The sequence below is a fragment of the Coffea arabica genome, chromosome 6c, assembly GCF_036785885.1.
Source record: "Coffea arabica cultivar ET-39 chromosome 6c, Coffea Arabica ET-39 HiFi, whole genome shotgun sequence".
NCBI lineage: Eukaryota > Viridiplantae > Streptophyta > Magnoliopsida > Gentianales > Rubiaceae > Coffea > Coffea arabica.
Window position 1 is genome coordinate 27,197,390 of NC_092320.1, and position 26,190 is coordinate 27,223,579.

Sequence of the window (26,190 nt, forward strand, 5' to 3'; positions counted from 1 at the left end):
AAGTTCACAAATAGGAAGTATAAGCAAAGGAACGCAGCAACAGACGTGGCAGCAAAAATGTTAATGCGTCTGCGATTTATGAACAGAAAAAATGGAAAGATTACCTTTTGGCCTTCGTTGCTTTGTCACCCGCGAAGAAAGATTGAGCCAAGGACATGGCGCAGAACCATTCCGCATCGGTGACGTTGAAGTCCGCAGCACCATCATCATTTTGTTCATCAGCTGGGAGGCTCACCGAGCAAAACTGGAATCCCTTTCATCACTTTCCTCTCGGATTGAGCCAGATCCGCAGCCCGTCAAACTCTTTCTGGTTTTCTCCAACAAATCTAGCCCAAAGCTTTCTTCTTTTTCTATTTTCCCTCAGCCCCGACACTCTCTTTGCTCAGCCTTTCTCCCCTCCAGTCCGTCCAACTAGATTCTCAGCCTCACTTCTCTATCACTCTCTATCTTTCAGCCGTGATCCTATTCTCCCCAGCCGTCAATCTCTCTGTGGTCTCAGACTTCCGCCGTCTGCTAAACCTCTAGAGCTCTCTGCTAAGACCTCCCCCTTGTTTTTTTTCTCTTTTTGGTCCTCAGCCGTCACTCCTTCCTCAGCCTCCAGATCCTTACTCCTTCTCGGTTCTCCCTCAAAACCCCCGTAACTTTTCCAACCTTCCAGGTCTTCCTCACTCTCGGCCCTCTCTCCGCTTTCTCCTTGAAGTTTCCTTCAATCTCTCTGTAGCTTTTCTGGTTTTCTCCCGCTCTCTCGCTTCTCAGTTTTTCCTTAGCCGTCAACTTCAAAAACCTCCCTTGCGGCTGCCATTTTTTTTTCTTTTTATATGGAACCCAAGGTTCCTAAACCCTCACCCCAATGGTGAGGATGAAAGGCTTGCCCTTGCCTTCACATCCAGCCCTCCGATGGGGCATCTGTGATTGTCCTTTGCAAGCTGCAAAAATATGCAGCTTGCATGCCGGGGCCTTTTTCTCTTTTTTATTTTTTTTATTTTTTTAATAATAACTAATTAATATAGATAACTAATTAATAAAAAAAATAACTAATGAAGAAATGCTAATTAAGATAAAAATAAAATGCTAATTTTCCTTTTTTCTCTTTTTTTTTCTTTTCCCTTTTTTTTGAAGTAATTTAACAAAATGGTAATAAAATTAAATGAAAACCAACAATTTAATTAACATCGGATAAAAATGAATAAACTAGAAATAATAAATAGCAAAATTGCAATTTTCCATTTTTCTTTTCATTTTTCATCATTTTTCTCTTTTTCTCTCTTTTTTTTTCAAGAAAGCGTTAAATTTGAATAAAAATCAACTAAAGCATACTTTTGAATGTTTTTCTCTTCTTTTTTTTCTTTTCGAGAAATTCTATGCTAAAACTCCAAAGATAAAAATAACAATAATAACTAAAAAACTAAAGACTAAAGAGCGATGAAATTTTGGTAAAAGAAATTACAATGAAATTTTGGTGTCTACAGGTGGTTTGCTATGGAAAATTCTAATACCCCTTGGAAAATCAGGTTAATAAGTAGAACTTTGTTGGTTTGTTCTTCGAAAATCTGGTTTCTAAGTATGTCAGTTTGATTTGCTTAATTGTAGGATAAGGTTACCTTGTGGGATGATTGTTATGTACTTAGAGAAAGAAATGAAGAGGAGAGATTTTTCTTCCATTGGTTTATGTATTGAGTTAACTATAGTTTCTAGGATGCTCGAATTTAGCTAGTCATGGAATTGTGTACTTCGATGCTTTGTTCCATAGGTACTCTTCCAATACTTCAACAAGGAAACATGATACTTAGAGATTTATTTACGGATGGGCAATAATTTTATTTCTACGATAAATAGATGCTATCTCTATCTCTTTGATGGCTACACTTTCAGTTCCAGCTCCATCTAAGGCTCGTCTACCACCATTTGACCAAACGCTGATCTTTGGTTGCAATTCTTTAATAGCTTTAGCATTAATTTTGGTAATGTTTTTGAACATGCCTCCATTGATCATCGGATAATCTCTCAGAGCATGGTAGTTTCCACCTATTGAGTTCAACAGAGTGCTGATATAGACTCCCTGTGTCTTTGCAAGAACCTTTAGTCCTTCAGCTTCTTTACATTTTGCATAAAGTTCTGCATCTGCAGCTTTCTACCTTACATAACATTCAGCTTGTGCTCCCACTCTTTGAGCCTCTGTAGCTTTAGCTTGCTGGTACAACAATGCCTCTGCTTCCTTTTGCTTCTTGTAGAGCTTTGAATTTGCCTCTTGAACCTTAATCTCATAATCAACAGTAGCCTTGCTAAGTTCTTCAACCTTTAGCTACTCAGTCTTGGCCAACGCATTCATCCTCTCAACTTCTTTTTACAATTCTGCCTCCCAAATAGCAACTACTTTTTCAATCTCCACTTCAGCCATCTTTGCTTGCTGAGCCCACTTGGACTTCTTTGTAGCGAGTTCAGCATTTGCTTTAGCAACTTCAGCTGCCCTTTGATTCTCAGAAATCTGCACTTTGGATTTCACCTTGATTTTCTGTTTCTTCTCCTCACCTTCCCTTTGTGTGGACAATATCTTTGTCCCAGCATCAATCTTTGCAGCATTTTGAAGTGTTAGTCCTGCCCTTTCCTTAACACCAACCTCTCCCCCTCATCTTTGCCTTAGTAACATCAAATTTTGCCTGATTTACTACCTCCATTTGAGTTTTTTGCCCAAGGTATGATAAATACTCATGCCCTTGAACATCGACTAGTTGCTTAATGTTGGAATTATAGATCAAAAGTCCAAATTGGTTGAGCTCAAGCTGGATCTTCTCAAAAACTTCGCTCTTGATATTTTTTGTGCCTTTCAAGATCTCTTCGATGGTCATAGCAGCAGCAATAACACGCAATCTCCCTCGTTGATACCTTGAACAAGCTCCTTAACATTCTGGGCGTGACAACCCCACTTTCCCCTTAGGCGTACCAAAGGGGTTAGCGGACTGCCTGCCCAACTCTCGCCAGGACTAACGAGGCAGTTAAATACAATCTAAAACGTTTTGGAAGATAAAAGCGCGCTCAAACGAATCAAAAATCACAAAACGAAAAAATGAAAATCGGAGCCACACATGAACAGTGCTGGCCACGTCACAATCCGGCCGAAATCTGGCCCGATTTCTGGCCGGATTCTTGGCCGGATTGTGGCCAGAGAGCAACTGGCCGGATACCAAAATTTCCAAGGCAATCCGGCCAGCAATCCAGCCAAATTCTGGCCGGATTTGTCTGTGACCTTTCCCGCCAAATTTTTTTCTTTTGCCGTTTGAAGTTCGAACCTATCCGAAATCCAATCAATCACCCACAATACATATAAATCTTGAAATAAGACATTTACAAACCAAAATATCATACGAACATTACCAAACACGTTTATACACTTATAGTCTCAACTTTACAACTCAAAAGGGAATGTTGAGTCAAAATACATATAAGGTTTTTTCACCATCGATGAGCTATACAAAAGAATAATATTAAACTAGCTCAACTCGGCCTCAAAATCACAGTTTCCCCGAAAGGTACTCATATCCCTGTAAGGAAAACAAAGGTAATAGGGTGAGGTTTTGCCTAATAAGGTACCATCACCCAAGTAACAAAGTTCATGTAAGCACAAAGCCAATCAATCCAAATTCATTCAATAAAGGAATTAACTAACACCATACTTCAATAAACATTGGTAAAAGGATACAGACGGCTCTCAAGAGCTCTTTTCCTCACTTGCCATACTTGATCTCACCTCATTGACTCTCCGTCAATGTACAAGGAGTGAACAATACCGTTGACTTCACTTTTCTCCAATTTCCGTTCACCTCTCATACCCCTACCGGACCCAAACTCCAATCAGTTCAGAAATGGTAATACTCGAGTATATCGAAATCAAGAATCTCATACTCAAAGATTCCACATAAACAGTCCCCATGGCTTGTCAATTTTCTCGACCAAGCACTTGCCGGCTCGATTCAATTGACCACCAATGGGGTTGAGCTCAGTGTTAACAGTAGAGGTCGTTGGATACACGTCCAAACGACACCAGTTCAAGTATATTCAAGTGACATTCAATTGATACAGTAAACGATCATATAAGACATAGAGTGGGATTTTCTGGCATCGTCCAATCAGTCACGGCCTCTACTTTCACTCGGTCAACCGAGATGCCCTCTTGGGAAATTACGTGCCCTAAGAAAGAAATTTTCTCCAGCCAAAACTCGTACTTACTGAACTTGGCATACAACTGATGCTCTCTTAGGGTTTGCAAAATGATTCTTAAGTGCTGCTCATGCTCCTCACGCGTTTTGGAGTAAACCAGGATGTCATCAATAAAGACAATGACAAATCGATTCAGGTAGGGTTTAAAAACCCTATGCATTAAATCCATAAAGGTAGTAGGGGCATTGGTTAGTTCAAAGGGCATGACCGCGAATTCATAGTGCCTATATCTCAAATTGAAGGCAGTTTTTGGGATATCCTCCTTCCTAATCAACAATTGGTAATACCCCTGTCGAAAATCCAATTTCGAAAAGACCACTGCTCCTTGCAACTAGTCGAACAACTCATCAATATGGGGCAGTGGATATTTTTAACCGTTACATTGTTCATCCCCCGATAGTCTATACACATCCGCAAACTCCCATTCTTTTTCTTTACAAATAATACAGGGGCTCCCCAAGGAGACCCACTCTCTTGAATGAAACCCCGTTCCAAAATATCCTGCAACTACAATTTTAACTCCCTAAGTTCCGCAGAGGCCATCCGATACGGAGTTTTTGAGATAGGTGACGCTCCCGGTAATAGGTTGATTTTGAATTCTATCTCTTTCTCCGGAGGTAGGGCTACTAACTTATCAGGAAATACATCTGGATATTCCCTTACTATGTGCACATCATCTACCTTCAATTTATCGATGGAGGTATTGATTAGAAAGGCTAAGAACTCTTGCACCCATCTATTTAGCAATTTCCTAACCTGAATACCCGAGATCAAGGCAGATGAGACTAACCTACCCCTTATATCTAACCTTAAGGTCGCCTCCCCAGGAATGCAGAATTCTACCACATTCCTTTTACAATCAAGTTGTGCATTATACCTAGCTAACCAGTCCATGCCCAAGATTACATCATACCCCTTAATGGACAGGCTTATCAAATCCCCTAATAATTTCCTCTCTCCTATCCAAACTTCACAATCCATATAAACCATACAAGTGACCAAACGATGATCCCCTGTAAGAGTACTAACTTCCAGGTCATAGGGTAAACTAATAGGTTTTATATCTATTCTGCACATAAAATTGGGGTTGACAAATGAATGGGTAGTATCGGGATCTACTAAGACTTTCGCAAATCAGTGGAAGACAGGAATCGTACATTCCATAACTTTAGAAGAATCAGGGACCTGTTGTGGCTCCAGTGAATACACTCGAGCCGCTACCTTGGGTTTGGTCCCTTCCCCCTTAGCCGGTTCGGAATTGGTTCTCGTCGATTGCTAGCTTCCCTTTCCATCTCGGGATAGAACCGGACAAGCGGCGAGCTAGTGGTCTGCACTTCCGTAGCGCAAACATTTTCCCTCCTTCGTCCAACAGTTGTCCTCCGCGTGGTTTGACTTCCCGCAATACCCGCAGGGTCCATGGGATGCAGAACCCGAACCTCATTGGAAGCCTCATCTTTGGCCTCTCCCAACTTGGTCACCTCGTGACGGGGCCCCTTGTGACATTCCCGGCATCTTTCCTCTTCCAGTCCCCCGTCCAAACTTGAGAGGGGTACTCTTATCCCCCTGCCCGAACTGTTTCCAGGAATTCCTCACTTTTTCGCCTGAAAGTTTCTTACATGTAGCCTAGTAGTCTCTACTCGTTACGCCTTTTCCACGGCATCGCTGAAGGCGTTAATTTGGGCTACAGCTACATCCTTCTGGATCTCCACGTTCAGACCCTGGACAAATCGCCGTATTCTTCGTTGCTCGATCATGATGAGTTCGGGCGCAAATTTGGACAGCCGAATGAATTGGCTCTCGTACTCGGCCACAGTCTGGGTCCCTTAGCGAAACCAGATAAATTCGTCTTCCTTCCGTTCCTAAACCAGAGGAGGGAAGAATTTAGCGTTGAATTCCCTCATAAAGTTCACCCAGATCTTGGGCATTTGCTCTCAGTCCCACTTTTGTCGTATTACGTTCCACCAGAAATGGGCCGCACTTTCCAATTGGAAGGCAGCAAAAGTCACTTGCCTTTCCTTCGTGTAGTGTAGAGTAGCAAAGATGTCCACCATCTTTTCTAACCACCTTTCGACCACATCTGGATCGGGCCCCCCAATAAACTTTAGTGGAGCAAACTTCTGGAACCTCTCAAGGGCCTTGTCCTCGTTCTCCACGTGATTACTGGGGTTCCCAGGGTTGGGGTTAGGGTTTTGACCCTGTTGTTGCATCGCTTGGGCTAGCAAGTCAGTTATTTGCTGCATGGCAGCAGCTATTTGGACATTGGGATTAACCCTAGGTTCAGGATTTGGTACAGACGAGGTTTCCCCAGTGCCCCTTTCAGACGTGGGTTGCCTACTCCCGCGTCCACGTCCTCGACCACTACGAGTTCCTTCCATGGAGTTTAATCGATCTAGGTAAAACGTAAATATAACATTAAAGGTTACGGCAAACGTAAGTAAGGAGCCAAAAGATATTTACAATCAAACCATATATACATATCACACAACAGTGTCAAATGAGTCACACATTAACAGTCAGTCAAGTACAAACAAAGAAAGTCCATAAGGGAACGGCATCATCAAAAGTAATATATACAAAATTAGTCCAAACGTACAAAAACGGCTAGCTAAGGTTCTTTCCCAGATCTATCATCCCCCTATCCTTTCTATATACGATGGTCAAAATCATTCAAAATTGTAGCCTAGAAGTAAAGGCATAGTCCGCTGTAGGACTAGTGGACCCATTAGACTGGGTGGGTTCACCTTCAACCCCGCCTCCTATACAAGAAGCCTCATCGCTCTCCTCCCCAAGCAGGTCATCGCAAATGTTCAAAATCGATTCAGCTCTAACCCTCGCTTTCCTTGCCCTCTTAACCATGCGTTCATGTGCTTCTCCAAGTTGTGCACAGAGGTCACCTACCCTATCCTGACCTTCGACTACATCGTACTCAAGCTCCTTAATTCGCTCAACTTGCCTCTTATTAGCTTCCCTTAGTTGGTTCACTTCGGCTTCGAGCCTAACATTGTCCTTCGCCAATTCCTTCCTTTCCTCTACCACAGCCAAGACGACTGTAGTGGGATAGGCATAGAGATTGCGGCACTTACAATGCCGATGACGGTTAGCCGGACTCCAACATACAACGGCCTCTCTTGGCCGGATTTGATGCTTAATCATTGGAAGTACTCCACGGGGCTGCTCACCAGCTAGACTACCACTAGAACCACTATGTCCGTCCATCCTACACAAAAGTGTAGATAACTTAAGTACTCTTAAGGGAAATAACCAAATATAATCCTCAAGTCGAAAATTTCTAACATGCCCAGGCTAATTCAAACCTAAACTCTGATACCACCTATGACAGCCCCACTTTCCCCTTAGGCGTACCAAAGGGGTTAGCGGACTGCCTGCCCAACTCTCATCAGGACTAACGAGATAGTTAAATACAATCTAAAACGTTCCGGAAGATAAAAGCGCGCTCAAACGAATCAAAAATCACAAAACGAAAAAACAAAAATCGGAGCCGTACATAAACAGTGCCAGCCACATCACAATCCGGTCGGAATCTGGCCGGATTTTCGGCTGAATTCTTGGCCGGATTGTGGCCATAGAGCAAGTGGCCGGATACCAAAATTTTCAATGCAATCCGGCCAAGTTCTGGCAGGATTCTTGGCCGGATTCGCCTGTGACCTTTCCACCCAAAATTTTTTTCTTTTGCCATTTGAAGTTCGAACCTGTCTGAAATCGAATCAATCACCCACAGTACATATAAACCTTGAAATAAGACATTTACAAACCAAAATATCATACGAACATTACCAAACATGTTTATACACTTATAGTCTCAACTTTACAACTCAAAAGGGCATGTTGAGTCAAAATACATATAAGGTTTTTCCACCATCAAGGAGCTATACAAAAGAATAATATTAAACTAGCTCAACTTGGCCTCAAAATCATAGTTTTTCCAAAAGGTACTCATATCCCTGTAAGGAAAACAAATGTAATAGGGTGAGCTTTCGCCCAATGAGGTACCATCACCCAAGTAACGAAGTTCATGTGAGCACAAAGCCAATCAATCCAAATTCATTCAATAAAGGAATTAACTAACACCATGCTTCAATAAAGATTGGTAAAAGGATACGAACGGCTCTCGAGAGCCCTTCTCCTCGCTTGCCATATTTGATCTCACTTCATTAACTCTCCGTCAATGTACAAGGAGTGAACAATACCTAGACTCCACTTTTCTCCAATTTCCGTCCACCTCTCATACCCCTACCGGACCCGAACTCCAATCAATTCAGAAATGATAATACTCGAGTATACCGAAATTAAGAGTCTCATACTCAAGGATTCCACATAAACAGTCCCCATGGCTTGTCAATTTTCTCGACCGAGCCCTTGCCGGCTCAATTCAATTGACCACCAATGGGGTTGAGCTCAGTGTTAACAGTAGAGGTCGTTGGATACACGTCCAAATGACACCAGTTCAAGTATATTCAAGTGACATTTAATTGATACAGTAAACGGTCACATAAGACATAGAGTGCGAGAGTGATAAAGTACACCCTCATCTCAAATAATTTCAACAGTATACACAAACAGTCAAGTCATAGATTTCAAGTATATCAAGCCACGAAGTAACAATCATGTGAGTAGTACACTCACCAAGCAAACAAAGAGTGTTATCACAAATTTCTGTCCAACGAGCGCCTTGCATCTCCGGCACGTCCTAAAACATTCAATAAAACACAATGAGACTCTATTACAAGTCATAACTCCAAACCACATATCACTAACGTAAAACCGTAATAACTTGAAAGCAATATAAGGCACACTTGGTGTTAAAGGTTTAGACAACCCTAAGGTCACCAATTAACCCCTAAAGCAACCCAAATCCAAGAAAACATATGAACCCACAATTCGGATAGCATTTCCCCTTATAATTTCCAATTTCCAACCTATAATCACTCACTTATGTTTCCCAAACACAACCACCATTACCATTGCAAGTCATAGGCCATTCAGTACAACTTATTAGGGTCACAATACCCTTTAAACAAAGTCAATTCAAGAGTTCTATAGCAACCCTAGAAAAGCCCCAATTCAAAACCCTAAATCTGAAATTTTCCATATAAAGTGGAAATTTTTCGCAAATAGCTACAATTAACACACCAAAGCTTCTTTCTAAACCATTCCAGACCATCATCCATGGCCAACCAATATTAAACATATAAAAACAGAAAAATCATGAATAAAAAAAAATTCATCAATCTCTATCAAAAGTCATGAAATCTTACACAAAATCATCTCTTTGACAAACACAAGTCATTAATTGAACATTATCAAGAACAAAAGAAAGATTCCTTAGCCACTTACCTTGCAAACTCAAGAAAAGAGACAATTTAGCACCTCTTCTTTCCAAACCACTCCACCAACTACTTCAATACCACATAACTAAGGATTTTTATGAAGAAATTTGAAGTTTAAACTATTGAATTGCAAGATTGGTTGAAGAAAGTTGAAGGTTTTCTTTCTTTTCCTTCTTGAGAGAGTCGGCCAAGAGAGATGTATGATGAAGGTGAATTTTGGGTCAATTTCTTGGTTATTTAGTAAAGTTGGTAAAATGGTCAAAGTCCAACTTTAAATCACAAAGTGACACTTGTCACCTTTTGAGTTCAAAGCTACCCTTTTGTCTCTCCCACACCAATCCATTTGGATAAGTTCTAATTATCTTTTAACACCTTATAAATTAATCCCTGTATACAAAACTTAACCTAATTGGCCGAATTTTATCAAATTTACCGCACTAGCGGGTCCCACATCCAATATACACTCCTAAAATCTCATGAACTAACTTATACTAGAAAAATGATTTAAAAATCATATTTACTCATAAAAATTATTTAGAAAATTTTTCTAATAAAGAAAATATAGAAAAGGCGTGTAATTAAATAAAATAAAGCATAGAAAATAAGAAAATTTACGTGTTCTCACACTGGGAATCACTCCTGTGATCAGAGAGCAGTTTTGCATACTTGATGAGGCTCTCATGGTCATCAACTCTTGGACCTATGATAATGACAGTAGGAAGGAGGAAAGGTAGCTTCTCAGCATTCATTGCATTGACCTGAAAGGTGTAGTTAACTGGTATTGCATCAATCATTTTGCATTTCTGAAATGGCCAAACAAGTGCCTTCTTTGTGACCTTTATGTCATCAATGGAAGCCCCAGTGATTGCAAGAAACTCAGTTGCCTTCACAACGCGATACATTTTTACATTGTTAGTGCTCTTGCCTTTCCTCCTTTGATCTTTGGAACAAGGGAACAACTTTTTGTTCTCAAGAAAATGGCAGAAGAAACTTTTATAATCGTCTGAAATGTATGACTTCTAGGTGATTTAGAAGTCAATAGCAAGGTGTGATTTGAGAAATTTATTGATGGCTTTAATTTGATCAAGTGTAATAATGGTTACTATTTTTGTTTAATCAGTTGTTTCTGTGGATGCACTAGATATGTTTTCCTTGTTAAGAGAGAACTAAATTACAAGCTCAAAGTTGTTGATTATCATGTTTTTCATTTGTTAATGAATTTATTACTAAACTTATAATTGGCAGTACATAGCTTTTGATACTAGTGAATTTCTCAAGTCAATTGGAGTCTTTACCAAATTTTAGTGTTTTGAGTTTTTTGCCCTTGCTTTTGTCTTTACCAAGTTAGTCTATTAATTGAGTTTTGTGGTAGGTTAAAAAAGAAGCTACCAACTAGGGCAGTTTCTTTTTTTGCCCAAAGTGCATGAAAAGTAGATTTGGTGTTATATTTTCTTTTGGTTAGTCAACCAACTAGTGGAACGTCATTTCTACTGCAGTTCACTTTACATGTGCCTACCTAAAATTTTGTTGACTTTTTTATCCTATTTGCATCTCTAATTCTGGATATTAATGACTATTAGCTTAAGTTAATATCCAGATGATGCCTTGAAAGAAATGACATTTTTTTGGACAAATCCTCAATTTTCTTTTCCTTAAGTTTTACTTGTCACTTACTAATTATCGTACTACTTGATTGCAGGTATACACTATTCATCCAAACCTTTTAGGGATCACCAATTACTACTTGACTGAAGAACAATGGAGACAAAATAATCTTTTGCTCATGAAGTGTTTCGATAGTAGATTTATTTTTAGACTTGGATTGCTTTAGTAAAACTCTCTTGACGTTCATGTGAAATTTGGGTTACATACTACTTATCAAAGTATTTGTAGGGTGATGTTAAACTTAAACATTATATTTGAATGTTTAATATGACATTTTTGGCATTTATTAATGTAATGAATATTTTTGTTGTTAATCGACAAGCTTTGTTGCTTTTATTCATCGTTATCTTTAGTTGATTGACTCTTTCATGGAAAGTGTGTATGTTGTTGTTAATAAATCAGATTTCTCCATTCACATGTTGTCACTAAAAAGATGACTAGAATGAGAACTTTATATTGTCACTAAACCACAAGTGTATAGTGACCACAAAAGTTGTCAATAATTAATAAGTAGCAATGATGATCATGGACAAGTTTTAGTGACAACATTGCTCTAGATATCATCGACAAGAATTCGAGTCATCGCTAAAATTATGTCAGTTAGTGACAAGAATTGTCGTCACTAAACTATGCCACTTATTGACAACTTTTAAGGTTGTCACTATGCACTTTTACCGATGGACATTCAGTGACGACTGCATAGTTGTCAATAAAAGTTATTAGTGACAACTTTTCCTTTTTTTGTGACAAGAGCTGATTGTCACTAATGGCCAATTTTCTTGTAGTGGCTGAAAAGCTATTTGCTGTAATTTCAGGTTGAGAGCTTTAAGGCTATATGCTGTTGGATACAATGGATATGTTGTAATTTCAATTTTTAAACATTCAAGTGCAGGACATATATAAGCTGTCAAAGAAATCCATGTAATCAATCAACAAATGGGAGTGGTATTCCTACATTAAAAAAAAAAAGAAAGAAAAGCTGGCAACGACTAAGTAGCAACTTCAGTAATCTGGCAACCTTCCTTTTACCAATATGACTCCCTTGTTTGCATAGGTTGATCAATAATTTTTTAACTTTTAAGAGGCATCACAGTATAATAGCCAAGAAAACCTAGAGGAGGGAGAAGGAAAAATGCACAATAATGGCTCGTCCTATGCGTGATAAGAAATATAAAATATTTTGGAAGTTAGTATAGCTAATGAATCATCCTTTGTAGATTTAGTACGAAATGTTTCAAAAGGACAAAAATGACAAAAATATTTACACCAAAAACTATCTTATTGCTATTATTAATTTTAATTTTAATTTTTGTTTTCCATTCTTATTTCCTTCAGAAATTTTTTTTTTGGAATTCCTTTCTGTTTCTTTAGTACTTTTCTTTGTTAACCAAACAGAATAAAGCATTAGGGTTTTCAAAGGAATTCACTTCCAATATTCCACTTTCCATTCCTCACTCGTTTCCTAGAACCAAATAGAGCCTAAAACAATTAAGATACATGGAATTTTTCACTACTTTGAATAGAAAATCAAGCTAAACATGACAAAATTACTTACTGCTCTACTAAAAATATTAAGCTAAAATTATTCCTGTACAATAATAATTGACCATAACATAGCTAAATTATTATTTTTCCAGCCATGCAATTGCCTTACATTCAATATTTTTGTACATAGCGTAACGCCCCCACTTCTTCCTAAGGCGAACCAAAGGGTATCCGCGGAACGCCTGCCCAGTTCTTATCAGGATTCAAGACCAATCCCATTCAAGCTTAATATAATGTTATCTATCGCAACAAGGCAAAGTAAGAAAGATAAGTTGCTTCCATAGCATTAAAATTCACACCACAAGTTTCGGAATATAACAATCGTCCCACTCTTATATTGTGAGAACCCGTAAATTTTCGTATTTTCTAGGGTTTTATTTTATTTAATCGCACGTTTTTCTGTAATTTTTTTATTAGAAAATTTTCTAACTCGTTTTATGAGTAAATAGGGTTTTTAAATCATTTTTCTAGTATAAGTTAGTTCATGAGATTTTAGAAGTGTATACCAGGCGTGGGACCCGCTAGTGCGGAAAGTTCGGTAAAATTCGGCCAGTTAGGTTAAGTTTCGTATACCGGGATTAATTTAGCAGGTGTGAGAGATAACTAGAGGTTACTAGATGAATTGGTGTGAGAGGGATAAAAGGATAGCCATGCATTAATTAAGGTGACAAGTGTCACCTCCCTATTTCATCTTGGACTTTGACTAATTGGCCAACTTTACCAAATAATCCCAAAATTCACCAAAAATTCATCATTTCTCTCCCTCTCTTGGCTGACTCTCTCCACAAGAAAAGAAAAGAAAACTCTCAACTCTTTGGCTTCCAATCTTGCTTAATCCTCAAATCTAACCGATTAAACTTGGATTCTCTCCATAAAAACCCCTAATCTAGTGGTTGCAAGGTTGGTTATCAAGTGGTTTGGAAGATTAAGGTGCTAAGTTGCTTCCTTTCTTGGGTTGGTAAGGTGAGTAGCCAAGAAATTCTTTCTTGTTCATGATAATGCTAAATTGGTGCCGTGTGGTAGTTGAATAAGTGATTTTTTGGATGATTTCATGACTTGTGGTGAAAATTGATGGATTTTTATTTTTATGCTTGATTTTTCTGATTTCATATGTTTAGTGTTGGTTAGTCATGGATTGTTGGTTAGTTATTGTGTAAAATGGAGCTGATATATGTTGGATATGGTTGATTGTGCAAAAATTCTGGTTTGGGGCAAAATTTCCAGGTTAGGGTTTCAAACAGGCCTGTTCTGTCCGAATTTATTTGAGCAGGTTAGAGGCCAAATTAGCTTAAGGTTAAAAAATGAAAGTTGTATAAAATGATGGTTTATAGTTGCCTACAAAATTTCAGCCCAATCGGAGCAACGTAGCCTATGAAAAGACCGAAATACCCCTGCTGCCCTGTTTCTATTCGAACATGCTAATCAGCTTCTGTAATTGGTTGTTTTGACCAGGAATACTACTGATTGTCGATGTCTTCTTAAGACTTATAGCCTTGTATCTTATCTTTCAAATGACTTTGGAATCACTTGAATTGGAGTTGTATATGTTGAGATATGATTGAATGAATCAGGACTGCCACAGTAAACTTCGAACTGGAAAATCTGGGGTTGTTTTGGTAAATTTGACCTAGATACATTGCAAACTGGACTGAGTAGCCTTCTTCAACATTGTAGCTCTTTCTCTTAGCTTTGAAACAGTGTAAATTACACCTTAATCCGACAAGGATAGCTTCAGTTGTGTTAATTCCGCTAAGTAACAGCAAATCTGCCTTTTGTTTCCCAACCCAAACTTCATTTCCGCATATGTCCTAGTTTGATTTTTCACTTGTACGTTCCATATGATTTTACTCTAGTGATATGTGGATTCGGTTTATGACTCGTATTCGAGCCTTATTGTGGCTCTAATTAAAGGTGTTTGATAGCTTGTGATTTGTGGGTGTTGAGGTTTGGTTGGAAAGTAAAGAAAGACAAGGGAAATGCTGTCAAAATTTTCGCGGAGCTTCTGCACAGTCTCGGAAAATTTACTATATCTTGATGTAGGAATGTCTTGTTGCGTTTTAAACTAGATTCATAGGGCTATAAATTGTGTAAATTTCAGACCCTGTTTATGTCTATACCATTTATGGTGATTTTTCAAAGTTGACTGAAATATTGTACCTGTTCTGTCTTTCACTGGATAAAGCAGCAACTTGAGGCTTGAATTTGACTGACTTGCATTCTGAATCTTATGAGGATGTTCTCTGGAAAGTTATAGCCCTTTGAATGTATTTTCCAACAGTATAACTTTTACTAATTTTGGACTTATAAAACTTGCGATATGATTTTTCATATAGGGTTGCGCGAAACTGGAAAATCTTATTTTCCTAGTATTGATCTTACTTTCATTTTCTACTTCAAATTTGGAGTTGGTCAGTCATTGTAGGTAGGGTTTTGAGGTTGTTCATGCCTTTAGGACTAATCGTTATTTTTTCACTCCAAAGTCACCTCTTCGCTTTACATTAATGGTACATTTGGATAGGCACCTGACTTGTAATCGAGTTTTACTTGTGAATTCCACTTATTAGGTCTTGGAGTCCTGTCTTAAGTGTTTGCCTTGATTGTTCTAGGAGGTGCCGGCGAGTAAAGCCATACTTGGGAAGGAAACTTTTGAAATTATCCTTGTTTGATCAGGTGAGTGGTGGTCCCCTGAATTATTGCTAAACTGGTTTTCTGTACTTGTAACTTGCTATTTAAATATCTTTCCTGACTGTTTATCTTGTATGAGACGAGGGTGTACTTTATCACACTCGTTCTCTTGCTTGTACTGAACGAACTGGAATCTATTACTTGTACTTGTTATGTACTGGAACTTGTTACTTGCACTTGTTATGAGATCGTTTGGAAGTGTGTCCAACGATCGTCCTGTTAAACTTGAACTCAACCTCATGGGAAGTTAATTGAATCGAGCCAGCAAGGGTTTGATCGTGAAAATTGACAATCCATGGGTACCTGTCCCTGGGGAATCTTTGAGTATTGAGACTTTTGATTTCAGTATACTTGAGTATTACCATTCCTGTTCCTGTTTGGCGTTCGGGCCCGGTAAGAGGTATGTTCGGTGAATGGGATTTTGGCGTTAAAGTGGTGTTCTACTGGACTGGTTTTTTTATGTGAACGTTGACGGAGGGTCAGCGAGGCTGGATCAAGTATTGCAATGGGGATTTGGCTCCTGAGAGCCACCTGTATCCTTTAAATTGTGATGTTCGTTCATTTCTTTTACTTGATGTGTAAATGTGTCTTATAAGTGTTTACTCATGATTTCTACTGTTATACTTTTGGTACCTCATTAAACTTTTAACTCACCCCGTTCCGTTATCCTTGTTTTCCTTACAGGAAATCACCTTTTGGAGACTGTGATGTTTTGAAGCATGAGTTGAGCTAGTTTTAGTATTCTTTTGTATAGCTCCTCGATGGTTGGAAAACCCTAAATGTATTTTAACCAAACAATTCCCTTTTGAATTGTAAATTTGCAACCATGTGTATATAAAAGTGTTTAACCATGTTCATGAGTTGATTTGGCTTGAAAATGTTCTTTTCTGGGGTTATCTAAAGTTGTTGTGCTTGTTTGGGTTTCGGAGCGAATGTTATCTTCTCGAAGTTCTTTTGAGCGGTTGGTAGGGTTTACATTTGTTCCGGATCCGTAGTCCCGGCGAGAGTTGGCAGGCGGTCCGCCAAACCCTTTGGTTTGCCTTAAGGAGAGGTGGGGTTGTCACATATATTTGATCCAAAAGGTATCTCAATTTCCAAAGTACAAAATAGCCAAGCAATCTAGTCAATTACATTTGGAATATAATACAGAAGTACTTCAAAAGGGGTTCCATTAAGTTCCACTTCATCCATCCCTGTTAAAGAAAACAAATCTACGGGGTGAGCAAAATGCTCGTGAGGCCAAGAATACACATGCAAGCACATAGTCCAAGTAGCAAGCCCAAATAACAGGTCAAATGATAAAGTGCGAGTAGTTAACAATTTCAATGAAATGTAACCAGAAACAATTCAAGGATATGGTAGCTCTCAGGAGCTAAGTTCCACTTGCTTTGTCAATGTCATTCGTATACCTTCCCGCATGACTCTCCGTCAACCGGGTCGGTATTTCCAATCTGTAGAGCTCCACTTACTTCCCAGGTCTGTCCACCGTACATACCATACCGGGCCCACATGACATTTATAAGGCGATACTCAATGAGTATGCCAAGCAAGATCTCTCCAATAGATCAAGTTTATCAAGTGATTCTCATGGCTCACCGAGGTTCCCGACCAAGCCCATGCCGGCTCGAGTTCTAAGGTCGGCCTATGAGTTTGGGCGTCCCCCATGTACATTTGAGTGTCGAGGAGGTTCACTCCAACGACATATGCAGCCATAGTATACTTATTTCATGTAATTCAAGCATTTGATACATTCAAGCATTTGAACTTTCAAGCATTTGGCATATTAAAACATTTTAAGCATGAGTAATTCAATTCAAATTAGAACGAGTGCGATAAAGTACACACTCGACTCCATTTTTCCAAAATCTCAAGTCCTCAATAGTAAATAAGCATGTACAAAGTTCACAGGAGTTCAAGTAGTCACACACTTGACACTCACCAAGTAAAACAAGAAGGAACGGCACTCGAAGTTCAAGCACCCACCGTGGGATCCTCTTGAAGTTCCTCTTATATGCCTGAACAATTAATAATGAACTATTACTTATAAACCCCAAACAATGAGAAAGATCGTACACTAATACAATCTAGAAAATATCTTGAAAATTGGACCTAGGTTTTCTTTTGAAAAATCGAGACTCAAGAGAGTTACAAGACTCGAGTAAAAACGGATCATTATCCTTAAAATCATTGGACGGGAACAAGTACGAGCAAATAGATCTCAAAACGAACTACCGAAGTCGAAAAAGGGCAGGTGACGTTACAATCCGGCCGGTGTCGCGCCCCATTTTTTGATAAATAAATAAAATGGTTTAAAAATGTATTTTTTGATTCAATTTGTGATTTGAAAAATTAATTGTGATTTAAAAGAAAGATGGGTCTAAATGGGACTTTTGAAAATGCGACGATTTGACCCAAGAAAAATAGTTCAAAAAGGGTTTTTTATATGAAAAATGGAGTCGCCACTTGGTATAGAGTTAGGGTGTACCAAGTCACCCAAAAAAGTGAATTTTTTAAGGAAAAAAGTAAGAAACCCTTTTGAACGACTCCTAGTCCACGTAAACCAATCAAAAAGGTTCGGGAGTCACATTTGACGAAGGGGAAGGCAAGGATAAATCCAAGGCACCCCTTTGACCTAGCCAAGGCTAGTTGCGTTGATTTAATCAAAGATTTTCTCGTTTTAACCAAAGAATTTATTACATTTGGATGTACTACATGAATGCAAACCCTAGACCTAGGGGTATTGGGGGAAATTTCCCTTCAAAGGTTGAGTGGTGCCAATCACATTAATTGTGAAGCCCAATAACGATCCTTTGAAGAAGTCACGAATAATGCGAGTGGGATGCAAATGAATGGAATGCATGTATACAATGTGAGGACATGAGTTTGAAAAAGTAATAAAAGATAAGAATGTGTAAATGGAAATGTGCACGTGAGTGGGCAAGGTGCGGTGTGTGAAATGATAATATGAAGTACATGTGTGCAAGTGATGATAAAAGTGTTTGTGTGCAAGTGAAGGGATAAAAAGGTGTACGTGTGCAAATGAGGGGAGAAGTGTTCGTGTGCAAGTGAAGGGATAAAGGTGTACGTGTGCAAATGAGGGGAGAAAATGAAAGTGTAATGATAGAGTGGATGCATGAACCTAGGGAATTCATGCATAATGGGTACGGGGAGACCTAAATCGTGACTCAATTTGCCCTTTGATAGAGAGGATACAAGCGTGCTAAGGCTTAGAAAAAGCCACACTCGTCTATATCCCATATTTAAGGGGACTCTCAAGCAAATGAACCCTATAACTAGCATGAAATGCAAAAATCCTAAAAATGGAGGGAAAAGGGGTTCGAGGGGCATGCAAAATGATAAAACTAAAAAGAATGCATGACATGTGATGAACATGCAAACATGTACTAACGAGGAAAAATCCCTAAGGGTCTAGCGTTGGACTAGCCCTTTCTATGGATTTCTACTAGCATTGGACTAGTGGAAACGGAACAATGAACCACAACTAACGTTGGACTAGTGTGGTGACGAGAAAGGGGGCCACAACTAGCATTGGACTAGTGTGGTGACGTCCATTCATCCATCACATTCATTCACGACTATAAAAAGCGAGTAGACATGCGAATCACTTATAAACACGTAGCACATAACACTTAGCATGCTTGACTAGATGCAAGGACCTAATAAAGCGATTAAACACGTAGCAGCGAAAGCAAGCAATGAACTTATTACATTTGCTAATTAAAACAAAGGGGGGAAAGGGAAAATGGACAAGAAAGCTCACCCTATCTATTACAAGCCAAGAGGTGTACACATACCCCATTTAAAAGAATAATTTAATAAAAACAAGAATGAATGAAATAATGGAACTAAAGAATGGTAATGAAAGCAAATTAGGCATGCGATTCACACTTAGCACATTGGATCACATAGGAGAGGCAAAAGGGATAAAAGAATTTATACCTCCCTTGAAATGAAGCTCTAATGGAGTGAAATCAACTTATTTACCCTCCAAAATAACAAAGGAGTCAAGGTGCCAATTTATTTGACAAATAATCACAAAGAATAAAAATAAACATGAATTTGAATCAATTAAATCATGTCAACAACCCACATTTAAGAAGTCAAGAAAAGAAAGGACTTGATTGCAAAGATTGGCAAAATTTTGGGGCCAAAATTAAAGAAAAATAAAGTTCAGGGACTCATTTGCAATTAAACCAGGGACTGAATTGAAAGCAGTTGAAAATATCCAGGGGCACAGTACAATTAAGGAGAACTTCAAGGACCGATTTGCAAAATCATTTTCTGGTTTCTTAATGGTCCAAACCATTGGACCATTTTCTTATTTGCTTGGGCCAAAACCTTCGAAGCCCAACCGAAAATCCAAGGCAAATGGAAGTAGGCCAATCTGCTATTTTGGCCCAAAAATTAACCAACAAAACCGGTGGGCTTTTACCCCTTGGCCCAAACCAAAACCCCAAAATCATAAACTAACCCACTTTCTTAAACCCAAACAACAAAAAACTCTTAGCCCACATCACTTGTTTTATTGAACCCAATCATGATAAAATCAATAAAATTATTAAACCTCAATTATAACCTACAAACAAGAATTAATCTATCCAAACAAATCACATAAAATATGCAAACAGAGGATTAAGCTTAAAAGGGTGAAATTAGTTCGATTTTTCCAGATTTTGGGCCACGGTGAATTTGGGGACACTTGAGGGGTTCAAGTGCAATAATAACAGGGACTTGATTGAAAGAATTATGAAAGATCTGGGGCGAATTATGGAGCGCTAATAATTCTGAAAATAAATTACAAAACAAAATAAAAATGGAGGGACTGAAAGTGCAGTTTTACACCAAAAGGTCTTCTTCTCCAACGGATCAGACGTCAATATACCATTTCTGCCTTTCTTTGTAGAGGAAGAACGTTCGAAAATTCAAATTCCAACTCACACGAATCTCATATCATTCAAATTCATGCCATTAAATCAAATTCGTGCAAAAGGAAATCTAAGAAAACGAAATTCTTCAAACTCTACTTTCTCATAAAAACAATTATTCGGACAAGCATGGACTTCACTGACCATTTGCTTTCCCCACCCTCAAATGCCGATAAACTACCTCCCAAGTAAATTTTCAAACAAGCATTTCATCGAACAGGAAATAGGCATTAAAGTTTCACCAGATTTTTGCTCGAATTGAAGTATAACTAGCCCAAAAATTTGTCAGCAAACCAAGGATTTCAATTCCAATCATTATGTATAACATACATACTCCAAACTTGCAAATAGCCGACAGGAAATTGCTACAAACCAAGGCATAAAAAAAACAGGTTCCGGGAGTTTGAAGAAGGACTGAAATTTGAAAGAAAAAGGACCGCTTACCATATCCAGAATAGCATCTCTTTCTCTTCGTCTCCTTCATTCTGGAATTGGCCATGGAGATTTCGTTGCCTTCATTGGGGTCCAGCCAGACCTTGTCTAGTGTTTTCTTGGTGACATTTGCAGGCGGCGGCAATGGATTGATGGTGAGGTGGTAGTAGAAACCTCTGCTGCTTCGACGGATGGGGTGGCAGAGGTGGCAGCGTGGCGGACGGCAGTGGTGGTTCTGGTTCCTTACCGCACAGCTTGGCTTCTGTTTCTCCATCCCAAGCTTACTGCCGAAGCCCTCTGTCGTTCAAGCTCTGTTGCCTTTTTTCTTTTTTTCTGATTTTCTCTAATTTTCCCAGCCGTCATCCTCCCCTCCCTCTCGGTTTTTCTCCTGCGCAGCCGCCCCTCTCCTCTGTTTTTCTCTGTTTTCTTTTTCAGCTACATCCGCCGCCCATCACTTATTTCTTTTGTTTTCTCCCTTTCTTCCTCTGCTTCTCAGCCGCCTAGACGGAGTTCACCTCTCTAATTGTTCCCCCTTTTTACCCTTTTCTTGCCGTTTGTTGAAGCCGAAGCCCCCCCTTCATTTTCTTGCTCCCCAGTTCTTTTCAGCCGACTGACCCCTTTCTTTTTTTCCCCTTCCTTCCTTTTTTCATTCGTCCCCTTTTGCTGTTTTTCTTAGCCCACCGACTCCCCCCAGATTCATCCCCCTTCCAGGTGTCTTAGACACCTGGCCTTTGTAGCTAAATTTGCCCCCCAAGGACTCCCTGCAATTTCTTCTTGCAAGCTGCGGCAACACGCAGCTTTTGGCATGCGTGACCTTTTTTCTTTTTCCTTTTCTTTTCTCAAAATAACTTAATAAAAATAACTAAAGTGCCAAAAGATTGAATTTGAACGTATTTTTGTGACCAATTTTCCTTTTTTTCATGATTTTTCTACGCTAAAACTTGAAAATAAAAATAAAAATAAAAACTAGAAACTAAAAAAAAACTAAAAGCAACCACGACAAATGAGAATAAAAAGTAAAAGAAATTACACCAAAAATTTGGTGTCTACAGTTTGCCCCTCTTTGTCTGAGTTTGGAAAAACTTGAGACAAAGAAGTAGACACCAAATACTTACCTGCTTTATTCGGTGGCAAACGTCACGAACGGTGGACGTTTTAGAAATAAGGACTGACCCCTTTTGGCAAAACTTTTGAAATGGAATTGACTTAGACAGGAGATTTAAAGCGGGATTGATCCGAACGGAATTTAAAGACGGGACTGGCCCAAACAGGAACTTAAAGCGGGACTGACCCGAACAGGAATTTAAAACGGGACTGACCCGAACATGGATTGAAAACGGGACTGACCCGGACAGGAATGTAAATGGGATAGACCTGAACAGAAATTTAAATGGGATAGACCCAGACAGAAATTTAAATGGGATAGACCCAGACAGAAATTTAAAACGGGACTGATCCGAACAAAAAAATTAAAATTGGGACTGACTAGAGAGGGAAATTCAAATCATGGGACTGGCCCGAACAAGCTTTAATCGCGGGGCTGACCCGAATAAGCTTTGAATCGCGGGACTGACCCGAACAGGCTTTGAATCGTGGGACTGACCCACATAAGCTTTGAATCGTGGGACTGACCCGAATAAGTTTTGAATCGTGGGACTGACCCGAAAATGCTTTTGATCATGGGACTGACCCGATAATGCTTTCGATCATGGGACCGACCCGAATAAGCTCTTGATCGTGGGACTGACCCGAAAATGCTTTTGATCATGGGACTGACCCGAAAATGCTTTTGAATCGTGGGACTGGCCCGAATAAGCTTTGAATCGTGGGACTGACCCGAAAATGCTTTTGATCGTGGGACTGACCCGAAAATGCTTTTGATCATGGGACTGACCCGAAAATGCTTTTGATCGTGGGACTGACCCGAATAAGATTTTAATCGCGGGACTGACCCGAAAATGCTTTCAATCGTGGGACTGACCCGAATAAGATTTTGATCATGGGACTGACCCGAAAATGCTCTTGATCGTGGGACTGACCCGAATAAGCTTTGATCATGGGACTGACCCGAAAATGCTTTTGATCATGGGACTGACCCGAAAATGCTCTTGATCGCGGGGCTGACCCGAAAATGCTTTCGATCGTGGGACTGACCCGAATAAGCTTTTGATCATGGGACTGACCCGAAAATGCTTTCGATCGTGGGACTGACCCGAATAAGCTTTTGATCGCGGGACTGACCCGAAAATGCTTTGAATCATGGGACTGACCCGAATAAGTTTTGAATCGTGGGACTGACCCGAAAATGCTTTGAATCGTGGGACTGACCCGAAAATGCTCTGAATCGTGGGACTGACCCGAAAATGCTCTGATAATCGGTCAGTGGGATTAAGCCCAAACCTGCCGTGATGAAACTTGATTTGATTTTGATTTTGATTCTTTTCTTTTCTTTTCTTTCTGATTTTTCTGATTTTTTTGGATTTTTGATTTTTGAAATTTTTTCTTTTCTTTTTTTTTATTGACTTTTTTTTTATTTGATTTTTTTGATTTTTGAAAAACTTTCCAAAATAACTTGCCCCAGTATGATGAATTGATTAGTGGGATTACACCCAAGCCTGCCTTGGTTGCACTGGCGGCACAAATTTCAGACTCAATAGGATGTCGGCGGCACAAAATCCAGGCCCGACGTGATTTGTGATGTTGGCGGCATGAAATCCCGGCCCAACGTGATTTTTGGAGGGTTGGCGGCACGAAGTCCAGGCCCAACTTGATTTTTGGAAGGTTGGCGGCACGAAATCCAGGCCCAATGTGATATTTGTGAATGGCCAGTGGGATAAGACGCAGTCCTGCCACCCAATTGGTCAAGAAATTGAATTTGATTTGTCAAGAAACAAGAAATTTGATTTTCCAAGAAATAAGAATTTGAACTTGATTTTTGATTTTTGAATTTTGAATTTTTTCTGATTTTTCGAGAGAATCTTTTCAAAATAATTTACCCTCAGTGTAGGGTCCTTTTTCCCTTCTTTCTTTTCTTTCTTCGGCGTCGGCTTTCCACATCGCCAGATGCTCCTTCGTCAATTTCAACTATGAATACCTGCACAGGGGCTTACCAAAATATGACATGCACTTGAATTTCATGAAAAGAAACAGCGTGATTGATTTGAAAAATGCATTATTTGATTCTTGGACGAAATCCTCAAATGAACTATAAAAATTTTGCCTCAGTGTGGGCTTATTCTGTGAAATCCCATGAATAAAAATTTGCCCCAATGTGGGCCCATTTAATGGAAAAAGCTTGTTCGGATGACTTTCCATTTATTTGAACACTGTAAGAACTATGTTTCCTACAAGGAAATTTCATGATGAATTTCTTGAAATAATACCAAATTACAAGTGATTCTTTCCTCATTTTAGCACCGATGCTTTGGGTAATGGGTCACCATTTCCTGTTGGCTCAATCTTTCAGGACCAACCGAGTGGGTGTTATTTCTGATTTTGGGGTGGCTAAGGAAAATGAGAAGTCAAGATTTGTCTTGTTATTGTGCTCCCAATTGTATGTAATCACATCTTAGTGAAAGCAAAGAGTTTGTCACCCTTATTTCTCAAGAAAATTTAGTCAACATATAAGCTTTCTGGGCTTGTAACGTATGGGCGGAAACGATAGCTAAATAGGTGAAAACTGGTTATACCCTTATGATCCGAATGATCGTGGGATTCTTTAAAAGCATAATTCTCACTTCAAGTTGTCATGAAGGATAAGTCAACGATGGACTTTATGAGCTTGTAATGTGGCTTGAAAACGATAGTTAAAGAATAAGACTTTCAAGGATATTGCACCGCAAATCGCATTTTCCAAAATTGCCCCTATTTTGAACTTGAAGATCCTGAATTTTGTTTGACTTTTGTCATCATTCACCAGGGATTTCAGAGTCGATATTTTTTTGCATTTATTTTTTTTGCTTCGCTTTTTGCCTCTTTTTTCCCTCGAGCTGATGGGTTTCCTCATACCCGAGTAATTCAGAAATACAGCTAAAATTTTCAGCATCAGAAATTTTCTCGACAAGGCCATTGCAAAGAACAGAAGTCAGGACTTTCGGCTTTTGTAATGGGGTCAGGTGGGGTGCTTAGAAAAGTTAAGGCTCGAAGGCAGATTTTAAAAATGGTTTGAAGAATCTGAGATCGCATTGTTACACCAACCCTATTTTAGGGTTAAATCAGAATTTGCCCCAGAGTTTATGCTCAATTGAGGCTTTTCTCTTTCATTTTCTTTTGATTGATTTTCCTTTGGCTTTTTTCGCCATTTTTGAACTTTCACAAAATTTGCCCCAGTTTATTTTTGAACTGAGGTTCTCTTTTCTTTTCTCTTCTTTTGCTTTTGTTGCTTTAGCACTTTTCGCCCTTTGGGACTTTTATTTCTTTTTCAATCTCAAAGTTACCCCAGTGTGGGGTTTGCGATTCTCAGGGGTCGCCAAACGAAATAATTTATTCTGAAAGCTCAAAAGGGACAACTAGAGATAGAATGTTCGATTGAAAAAGAAGAGGGCCTGACCTTTAATCCGTTCCTTACATTAACTCTGAAAGGAAAATTTTCATTAATGCGAAATTTTTGCATGCACCTGAATCAACTGACTGAGGAAGACTCTCCATAAGTGGTTCGTCGGACAAAACCTTTCCTTTTTCCCTTTTTCCAAAATTGAATCCCAGATAAATTCAAATTTCTCCAATTTGTGATTCCCTCTTTTCTTTTCTTTTGGCATTTTTGCTTTTTCTCCTTTTGGAAAATTCTCCAATCTCCTTCCCCAATGTGGGGTGCGATCATTAGTGCTTTGAAAAGAACCACCGATTTTAGCTCAAATGAGGATGCAATGGGTAAATTGTGTTTAGATTGTAGAAACGATGGCCAAAGTATCATTCTCACACTCCATGACAACCAAAGTAACGAATTGCTCATTGAAAATTCATTCCCTTTTTTGATATTTGAAAAATTTTCCCGTGTAGGGTAGTGATCATTAAGGCTCTTATTTGAAACGAAATTATTCTTTCAAAGGCTCAAATGGGAGATCAAATGATAAAAGCTATATGGATAGAGAAACAAACGCTTGAAATATCATCCCAAATTCCCAAAATAGATAAGGATAGTGCACCATTTTGCTTTCACTGAAATGTAGATTGAATCTAATTAGACACAATGGACATTTTTCAAGTAAAGATTGCCCCAATTTGTAATTTATCAATCAATGTGACTGATTTTATTTTGGGGTTAAATGAAGGAGAAAAGGTATCTCATTGGGCCTTTCGAGTGACCTCTTACTTTTTCCCTGAGCACTCTTATTGTATAACTCGGATCACCAATC

General features: G+C 39.1%; 1 long non-coding RNA gene and 1 pseudogene across 1 annotated transcript; both read right to left on the bottom strand.

Annotated features, from left to right (window-relative positions):
• Window positions 1-1,798: 1,798 nt before the first annotated feature.
• Window positions 1,799-10,651, bottom strand: LOC113693551 (flotillin-like protein 2; annotated as a pseudogene).
• Window positions 10,652-16,527: 5,876 nt separating this feature from the next.
• Window positions 16,528-21,535, bottom strand: LOC140008584 (uncharacterized). The gene is made up of 3 exons (XR_011816083.1): window positions 19,419-21,535; window positions 17,398-17,473; window positions 16,528-16,651 (listed from the first exon to the last, which is right to left on the bottom strand). It is a non-coding gene; the product is annotated as an uncharacterized lncRNA (long non-coding RNA).
• Between the last annotated feature and the right edge of the window lie 4,655 nt (window positions 21,536-26,190).